This window comes from Austrofundulus limnaeus, unplaced genomic scaffold, assembly GCF_001266775.1.
Source record: "Austrofundulus limnaeus strain Quisiro unplaced genomic scaffold, Austrofundulus_limnaeus-1.0 Scaffold3, whole genome shotgun sequence".
Taxonomy (NCBI): domain Eukaryota; kingdom Metazoa; phylum Chordata; class Actinopteri; order Cyprinodontiformes; family Rivulidae; genus Austrofundulus; species Austrofundulus limnaeus.
In genome coordinates, this window is record NW_013952405.1 from 4,500,915 (window position 1) to 4,501,866 (window position 952).

Sequence of the window (952 nt, forward strand, 5' to 3'; positions counted from 1 at the left end):
AAAAAAGACCCCCACCCAAGCTACTACAATTTTGGGATGCATCTAGTAGCATGACATTTATTAGGAATAACTTCTGAGTTCCGGTGCTCCTTTCGCAAAGTAGTTTTTTGTGCGCATGCTCGTGTGTTTTTCCTGTATAAAACACAGGATCAAAGCTCTTTTTTAAACTCATCCTTCCTATGTGTGTGTGTGTATTCTAAACTGCACAGTAGCGCACGACGTTGCACATGTCCCTGGGCATTCGTTCCCCCATGTTTGTTGTGTTTCTCTGGACGGATGTTCTACACTGCATTTCATTCTGCACTGCATCTTTGATGTAGTGTGTGAATGACAGTAAATGATTCTGATTCTGGTTTGTGCATGTGGGGGTCATTATGCTACCACTATACGGTATCTAGTTTATATAATATGCAAAAAGTGAAATATGTCAATCAGCTTACTCTTTAGATTTCAGTCAGAGAAAAAATTCTGAAGTAAATATTTTTGCAGTTCAGCCCCTGTCATACTACATTAGGTTGCCTTCAAATGACCCCATGGACATGACTGATGTTGAGAATTATCGACTGTATCATAAATCTTCTCTCCAATCTAATATGCATGAAAATCTATTTATTTTGCCATCTTTTTTCTTTCTTCTTAAGTAATTAACTATTACAAGTTGATAAGAAACTAGTCATAGAATTCATGACTTCATAATGAAATGAGGTAAAATAAGGTTTAAACCAAGAACAGTTCAAGAAAGATAAAGTGCCTTTTAGTAAAATAGAATGCAATATGGGTGTGTGCTGCTCTGCTGGGATAGAAGATAGATTCTGCTGGGTGCCTGTGTTTCCATGCTGTTGATGAAACAAGATAATGCAGACAAAGAAAGCTGCAAACAAAATAATGGGTTTTATGATATTATTTTTTTCTCTGTGTGTGATACACAAACACAGACACACTATTGTACACA